Genomic DNA, 9,303 nt, shown 5'->3' with positions numbered 1-9,303 from the left:
TGCCGTGCCCCTTACGTTGTGCCCATGGGAAAGGCAATTTATACGACCTTCCTCACTTCACCCAGGTGTAAAAATGGGTGCCTGACTTCGGTCGGGGAGGCAAAAGAAAAACCTACCTTTAGCATATGTCTGTACTAGGGCTGGGTACCGGTACAGAAAATTCAGGTCCAGGTCCGGTTCAGGTCCAAAGGGCCAGGTCCAGGTCCGGACCTGAACCTGGACCTGATTCAGTATGACTCATACCAATGGTCCATTTCACTACAAAGAAATCTGTTTGGTGGAGTATTAGACTTACACTCACTCTCACTCACTCGTCCCGTAGCTCATGTGGCCGTAGGGGCAGTAATGCTGTTCACTAGTGACTTCCAGCTCTGGCGATCATCTGCCAGCCTCGTCAGCTGGGCTGACGTCCTTCCAGTCCATTCTTTTAGGTCGTTTATCCATGTTCGGCGGGGGCGACCCCTCGGCCGCGCTCCTTCCACTTTGCCTTGTAAGATTGTATTTACACAGACTTAAAAGACTTACACTGGCGTTTTAAAATCCTACAACGCTAACTGCACCTGTGCGATTGGCTGTAAAACTTGTTAGAAATTACTATAAACTCTACTCTACTTCACTCTTGCTATTTTCTTCCACCTGCAAGCGCCAAAACGTGTGAATGCCTGATAAAATATTCTGTTAATTTTCTAATCGGTCCAACATCCGGTCCACCTAATTTTTTCAGGTCCGGTTTTTCCGGACCGGTCCAATAACAAAAACCGGTTTTGTACCGGTACACTGTACCGATACCCAGCCCTAGTCTGTACTGTATATGTGACACTGTTAATATATTAAGTTACTAGCTTGAGTTTAGTGTTACATTGTCATCGTCTGTCCAAAAGCAAAACAGAAAAAAAAACAGGGATGAAAGAATGTCTAACCTGCTCGGGAGACATACATGTTGTTGGGTATGTTCGCAGCGGCGTCCGCCACTGACTTCCAATCAGTCGGCGCCTGCTGTGTGGGTGTGGTGGCTGTACCCACAGAGAAATTGTAACAATCAAGAAATCAATATGAACTCAATAAATATTAGTCATAGTGGATTTTATAACGACAGTGGGAATCGGATTCTCCATAAAACAGATTCCTTTGTAGCGAAATAATGCCTTGTGTTGAGCATTGCCCATCCACAAGTTTTCACATACAATCAGGTTAAGCTCCGGACCTGGACCTAATCATCTGGACCTGGACGGTATCTATATACCTGAATTATCTGTACCGTTACCCATCCCTACTCTGCACCGGTTATCAACGGATAGCATGTAGAAACTATAAATGCACAATATCTTACCCGCGCTGGAGACGTACATGTTGTTGGGTATGTTTGCAGCGGCGTCCGCGAGGGACTTCCAATCAGTAGGAGCCTGCTGTGTGGGTGTGGTGTCTGGACCTAGAGGAAAATTGGACAAATCATGAAATATGTGTCTATGCTGCGGCATGGCACTCAAAAGTTTATACAGTAATCTTTATTGACACGACAAAAGGACAGCAACTTTCGTAAGGTCTGCATGTATAACAGCTACTTACAGTACAACTAAACACACATATATGGATATATATAGGTTTGAATAAATCAACATATAGAATCTAGCATGTCATTTACACTATTGGTTCTACGGTATAAACAATCGTGGATATATTTGCCTACTTGTACACAGTGAGGATTATGGCCTCCCAGAATGTAGTTGAGTTTATCTATCGTACAGAGAGTAGCAAATTCCTTAGAGCAAGCGAAAAGTAATGTGAACAGCTCTGTGCGTTTATCATTATAATAATATATCTGATTTTTTTTTAAATTGACGACGTAAGTATGAGCAATGTCCGAAGACACATTCTTTAAACAATATGAACCATCAGTATGAAAAACAGTTCTGGTACCAATGCTATGATGTGGCCAAATTAAGCTTAAGATTCAGTAGATATGAAAACGTAAACCACGAATATATTCAACAGACAATGCACTGACATGATACATATTGTCTGTTTGTTGATTTTCAAAACAGACACCATAAAAGTTGTAACAAGAATTGAAGTGACAAAACATGGTAGCAGAGACAACAAATCATTCATTCCTGCAAGAAGTGAACTATAGCGTAGAAAAGTGTGTAGACTGGTATCACTTACCAAATTGGAAACTACACTCATAACTTTCGTAGTGGTGCAATTTTTACAACTATCCAACTAGTTTCACTTCTACAACTACAGTCATAACGTTAGCTACTTCGCTAGTTTCACTTCTACAACTATATTCATGGCTACTTCGCTAGTTTTTACTTCTACAACTACAGTCATGGCTACCTCACTAGTGTCACTTCTACAAGTCTATCGATTAGGTTACAATACAACATATTTTCCCACTTTCTGGTACTTTCTCGTCATATGTTGACTATCTCCGAAGAAAAATACTTGTTTTTTTTTTTGAAATGAGACGAAAATTATTGAGTGTGCGGATGCCATCCATAAAATCTTCTTGCTGTGGCCTTACCTTCTGTGTCTCCAGTCTGGGACTGCTGCTGCCCTCCCGGCATGGTGTCACTTGTACAGGTTTCCGGACAGAAAAATGGCACGTCCTACACCTGGTCAACACTGGCTGGTCTGAGCGCAGACACTGGGCACCCTCTCACATTTACTCAAGGACACTATGTAATGTCCTTGATTTACTTGAAAGAGATTATATCAAAAGACTTTTACAGTCGAGACAAATTACATTAGTTTATACAAAACAATCTTCAAAGCATATTTGATGTTTCCATTGGGTAAAATTAAATATCATTATTTACATGTATGTATGGGATTGTTTGAGAAAAACAATTCTTAGAATATGTGCATATTATGATTAGTAGCTATACGGGACATGTGAGAATAACACACTCATCCCCATCAACCTCTGCTTGGAGAGTAGTCTTATGTAGTTAAAGAGAATTGGAAAGACAATATATTATATATATATACGACTTTACCTGTTATCACTACAACGGGTCTAGCGTTGTCGACTATTGTAATTGCAATTCTCTATTAGCCGATGTACAATAATATGTAAATCACCCAATTTTCTAACCATTGTCACATCTCTTTCTCACTGTCAACAAAGCACTCCCCTCTAGTTCTGAAGAAGGATAGCAGATGTTATAATCCTAAACCAACACAATTTATTTGGACTGACGAATCAAAACAATTATATCTAGAAACTGTAAGCAACAAAGACACGCATTCAAAAATGAAAAACTTTTGCAACTTAACATTCCACTATTCCATTTCACTGAAATGTTATTAGATGTTTCCAAAAGATTTTTATGAGAGCTTTATTCAAACTGATGTCACTCTTATTCTCAGAAAAAAAAAACATTCGAATTCATTTAGGATTAAGCTTTTTCAACAAGTTTGTACTGCCTATCTTACTGTACGGAGCCGAACTCACATGTTGGGACCAAACCTCTAAAGCAATCAAAATTATTGTATCAAAACAAAGTCCAGTCTTCACCCAAAACTGTTTTCTCTTCCTTTTTAAACAAACTCCATGTAGAGGGAGTTCTCACTGCAACTGTTAGGAAGAGTGTGTCTTCGGACCTCACTCATACTTACGTCGTCCTTTTCAAGAAAAGACCAGACAAGGATAGATTATTGAGACTTACATCTGGAATGAAATTAGAAAATGACAACTTCGCAATTCAAAATATATATACGACTTTCTCCACATACTAGTATCCCAGAATTTGATACCATTGACATGGGTTTCCAAAAACTTTTACTCGGAGTACATGCGAAATCATCATATGACGGCATCCGTGGTGAGTTAGGAACCTTTCCCATTTCCATCAATGTTGAGATACAATTAATCAAATACTGCCACCGTCTAGCAAACTTACCGAAGATTCTTTACTCAGTGAAGCATGTGATGTTTTACTTTAAAGTGAATACGATTGGGACGAATCACGTAACTAACATCCTCAACTACAATGGTTTTGGGCATGTATGGACAAACCCGAGGTTGTATCATGTTTATATGCTAACCGACCAATTACGACTCCGTTTGCGGGATATATACATACAAGAATGGTATTCTTCCATCCAGAATAACTCAAAACCTTCCATTTATTCTACGCTAAAGGAAAGATGCGGGCAAAAGAAATATCTTTCGAATGTAACGTTACACAGTTTTGAACTTCGTAGAGCAATTACAGAGATAAGAATCTGTAGTCACAAACTAAATATAGAAGCCGGAAGATATACTAAAATTCCCCATGACCAGAGGTTTTGTCCATTCTGCCAAAATAAATTCGAAGACGAACGTCACTTTGTTATGGATTGTCCACGATATAATGATAAACGCACAGAGCTGTTCACATTACTTTCCGCTTGCTCTAAAGAATTTGCTACTCTCTGTTCGATAGATAAATTCAACTACATTCTGGGAGGCGATAACCCTCACTGTGTACAAGTAGGCAAATATATCCACGAATGTTTATACCTTAGAACTAATAGTGTTAATGACATGCTAGACCCTATATGTTGATTTATTCATACCTATAGATATCCATATATGTGTGTTTAGTTGTACTGTAAGTAGTTGTTATACATGTAGACCTTACGAAAGTCGCTGTACTTTTGTCGTGTCAATAAAGATTGTATCTATCATATTATATATAGTATCAACCACTACCTTCAAAGAAGTCAAAGCCAACAGCGTTAAACAAAGCAGCTCATAGTTGACTGGAAAACCTTGTAATGTAGTTCATTACCTCACGCTTATTTTGAGAGTGTACACATGATTATATGAGAGGGTCGACCTACCGGACAAACGGAACTGAAAAGAATTGACATTGACAAATGTTTTTGTTTGAACAGTCTCATTTTGCTGAAAGAAATGTCATGGTTTGACTGCTGAGTTGGTAAATAGTCCCCCAGATGGCCTATCAATGTTTGCGCTTACTAGTAGTGAGCAAGGGTTATTCATTGCATTGGTTAGCTAAAGGTGCGCTTGTTTCAAGCTTGCGTCACTGCGGGTTTCGCAAGATATTCAACGAATGTCAGAGATAAAGAACGAAATGTTCTTTCTTTTTGTGTATTTTGCCATATTGTAAGTCATACTTTTACGTATTACGCAATATCTAAATTATAAAAAAATCGGAGAAAATAACAAAACAATGACGTAGATGTAAATGCTATGGATGACGCTCATTAATTTCGCCTCATTGATTCCCGCCTTATTAAAAACAACGACAAGAAATTTCACCCTTGGAAGATGGTGAATTTGACAAGAAAGTTCCAAAATGGGGAGATATATCGGTAGCCTTGGTTGTACTTGTAGACGTGACACTAGTGTGGTTCATGTAGTCATGACCGTAGCTGTAGAAATGGAAAGTGAAACCAATGTGGTAGGCCATGACTGTAGTTGTCAAGTTGTGCCGGTCTATCACACTAGTGTCATGTAGTGCACTACTTGAATGCAGCAATAAAATACTTCTTGACTGTGATGCCATGTTTGGTTGCCTCATTTCTTGTTCCAACGTTTATGGTGTCTATTTTGAAAATCTAGCCATTTCCCCTGCCGTGATTAAACGAAAGAAGAAATAAAATCGACGAAATCACGTCTGCATGTAATGTGCGTTAACGATTGAAGGTATCATGATAATGATGAGGGGAAGAGAGAGAGAGAGAGTGAGTGAGTGAGTGAGTGAGTGAGTGAGTGAGTGAGTGAGTGTGAGTGAGTGAGAGTGAGAGAGAGTGAGTGAGTGAGTGAGTGCGCGAGTGTGTGTGTGTGTGTGTGTGTACATGTGTGCGAGAGAGAGTGATCATAATTTCATAAAGTGTAACTAAAATCTTGTTTGATAATTAAGCGGCTCAGTCTATTGATACAGTTTTTTCTGGTAATGCTGAAGACATAACACACAGCATGTGTTTTTCATCATGGATGTAGATTGGACCTCATGATCTTTGGTAAGTCAACAGTAAGTTCAAATAATAGTTATTGAGTAGGACCACGTTCGTACAACGTTGGTCTACATAGACACGACAGGGAAGTGGCCAAGACGTGACAAGGCTTCTACTCTTGTGGACAAACTGCCAACCACCCGCTTTTGGTGTTTCCGCGAGGCACTGTTGTCTAGAGTGTATGGCCTGCTCGGAAAAACGGTCGTAACGGAAGGTGAGTGGCAAGTATTTTTTATGTAAAGTGAATTATGTGAATCATGTTGGCGAAGGCGGAAAGCATAACTAAGTGCTTACATTTATCAGGAATGTCCATAATGCAGCATAGCCCCTGACAGAATGCCCCTACGGATACTACTAGTATACTAGGTATGGGACTGAACCCATCGTTGTAACCGTTATGGGGAAGGAAGCTGGAAATATTTTTGGTGATTTTGATGTTGGGTACCTCTGGGAAAGGAGGGCCACTGATGGAAGATTTTGAATTGAGTTTGTGCTGTTCGCAGCTGTACCTCACAATCGGTTCGGTGGATCATTATTAGGGGGAGGTACTAATTTGAAAAAAATGTATTTTTGTGTGAAATACGCATCTAGAAATATGAAGACAGCTCATCTGAATATGAAAATGATAAAATTCGTTCCATTTTCAAATGACAACCCCCTGTACATACCCCCTGAAGTAAGTGCTATGATAATAATGGCAATGTTTATTTAATTTTTTTTTCAAAGCTATATTCGTAAAACAAATAGTACATTTGTCAAAAACAGAGTATCTAAGCTACTGTACAGGGAGTAATTCGAAGTACTAGTGTCCACTATCGTATAAGTAAGAGTACATTTCTTAGGCACAATAGGTATTGCACATGGAAAAAGAATCTCCGTCTATATAACTATTTCTCTCATGTATATCATGTACATCATTTCATCTCATGTACATATTCAGGCTATTATGTATAACCACTATACACCACATGATTGCCATAATTGTCATGGAATAATTATGATACATGTAGATGGTTACAAAAATAACAAGTTATTTTTTACATTCAGGACTTATTCTTTCATAACAATGGATAGTTTACAGTATGTTATAACACAGTAGATCTAGACTGGACTAGAACTATAGTTTACATATTATGGGTTAAACAGTTGTTTTTTATGAGCTTAAAAACATTCTTTAATACTTAAGTACATAGAAGTAAACATTACAGAACATGAAGTCTGTTTTTGAGTTCACAGTTGAAAATGTTAGATAAGTTATGGCCTGAAATTGGCAGTGTGCACTTCCTAGAAAAAAATCCATGTTTTAAAGATAACCCACTTTGCTATAGATATTATTCGCATTCTTCTCTTCAGAATATTTTCGTTTATTGGCTGGTTTACCTTTCCCAGTATCATCTCTTCAAAATCAATATAAGGGTTACTGGGGCTAAATGGTACAGAAGTATGTACCAAGTGCCACAGGTTAGTTAGCCTTTTACATTCCAGAAACATATGTTTATAATTGTCAACATGTCCACTGTCACATAATTTACATATAGGATCAACTACTTGACCATCTTCATCTTGTATTTTCCATTTGTTTAATTTCTCACCACATGGTAAAATTTGATGAAGTAGTTTGTAATTTAGTTCTGCTATTTGTGTTTCTTTTCATGAAGTTGTGCCTAGCATTTTCCAAATCTTCTTCCAATTAAGTGAGCCTATATCAAAATGTGTCTGCCATTTTTGTTGGCAGTTTGGAACTATAAATATTTGTAACATAAGGCTTCGGTATATCACAGAAGTTTTTGGAAAATCTAAGGTTGGTGTTTCTGACGTTTCTCTTTCGATACAACAATTTTTACGTATGGCCCTTTTTACAATGAGCAATTCACATATCCAGATAAATGTTTCTTGTTAAGTTTTAGGAACACCTCTGTGTAACTTATAAAAGTACCATTTTGTAAAATATCCTGTATATAAACAAAACTAGAATTGATCCAATGTGGGTACAAGAGTGTTTTCACCCCTGATACAATGTGCTTGTTTCCCCAGATAATCGGGTTTGTGTCACAATTGCTTTTAGCTTTGTACCATGCATAAATAACTTGCTTATAAAAGAGGGGTACATTATACAAGTATTTGTCTTCAATGCAACTCATTTGAAACACCAAATTCAAGTCTATATCTAAGGAAGATAAGTAGTGTAAAGGGATATGTCTCCAAGAACCCTTACCATTAAGCAAACGTTTAACCCAAGACGCCAAGAGAGCATCTTTCACACTATGTATGTCTAACATTTTTAAACCTCTCTTTTCATAGCTGCCAATAAGAGTTTTCCGTTTAATTTTGTCCGTTTTTCCATTCACACCATGAATTCCTTTGTCGAATTTCTGAAAATTCACATTTGTAAGAAGATTACAGATTGCATTTTGAAACCAAACTTTCCACAGAAAATATTCGAAACATTGCAGTGTATTTAGAACAACAAAACTCATTAACATTGTTAACTGAAGGAGCCATTTCCCCTTGCAGTCTGTACTTATTCCCTCTGCTCCGGCATATGTTTCGCTCCTTTTAATTGGCCAATACCTGCATATCCCTTACTTTCCTGTGTGTATCGCTCCTTCTAATTGGTCAAAATGAGTCGACACCGGCACCGGTGTCGATTTGCGGTGTCGATTCATTCTGACCAATCAGAGGAGCGATACACACCGGCCTGGCCGGAATCTACGTGTTACGGCGTCATAATCAACGTGGAACGGGGCCTTCTGATTGGTTCGAGGCACTTAGCTATATGATAATTGTGCTTACTGAAATTTTTTGCACCATGGCAATCTCAATAGCACAAAACTAATTCATGAAGTAGCAGTAGCATTATAATTCTGTGTTGGGAATACTAGTGAATGGATGTGCAGTGGATATAACTTGTAGGAAGAAAGCTCTTCTTACTAAGTCAAAAAATCATAATTGAAACAAGTTGGACGAAAACATGGTCGGGAAATTCACTACCCAAATATCGATCAAAATCTTTATCTGATCCACTCACCTATTCGATGAGTGCGGTGGGTTCATTTACGAGTCCTGCCAGAGATTTCAACCTAAGATCCTGTCACTTTCAGGTCAAACACCCTACTAATTGCACCCATTGCATTGAAACATCCCCAGAATAGTTTTCTATTTAGATTCATTTATTTATTTATTCGTTCGGCTGTTTACAGACAGCCAGGGCTGCCCAACTAGCCATAGGCTATTGCCAAGGCTCTATTTAGATTAGTTGTAAGTTGTCTATTACATTGAATGCAGAGTTTCAGCTTGGCGTTCCGGATATACACAACAATTTCCTACCGATAT

This window comes from Branchiostoma floridae, chromosome 16, assembly GCF_000003815.2.
Source record: "Branchiostoma floridae strain S238N-H82 chromosome 16, Bfl_VNyyK, whole genome shotgun sequence".
Lineage (NCBI taxonomy): Eukaryota > Metazoa > Chordata > Leptocardii > Amphioxiformes > Branchiostomatidae > Branchiostoma > Branchiostoma floridae.
Note: the sequence above shows the minus strand (reverse complement) of the source record.